We start from the raw sequence: 247 nt of genomic DNA on the forward strand, positions 1-247 counted from the left end.
CTTGGTGGCCCTGCGGGACTTCTTGGTGGAGGTGGGCCAGCGGGCGGGGAAGGGGACAGGGATCCTCAGTGCCCCTCTCCTGCAGGGTCTGCCCAAGTGTGGGCAGAGTTCAGACGCTTGCTGAGGCAGGAGGTGATGTGGGGGGCTTGGCCCAGGCATCCCTGTTGCTGGGAGGAGGTGTGTGGAGACACGGTCGCAACAGGAGGACCCCTGGGTTTTCCCTTGCCCTCATGGAGCATCCAGGTGG

Source organism: Antrostomus carolinensis, unplaced genomic scaffold, assembly GCF_000700745.2.
Source record: "Antrostomus carolinensis isolate BGI_N321 unplaced genomic scaffold, ASM70074v2 scaffold48611, whole genome shotgun sequence".
Classification (NCBI taxonomy): Eukaryota; Metazoa; Chordata; class Aves; order Caprimulgiformes; family Caprimulgidae; genus Antrostomus; species Antrostomus carolinensis.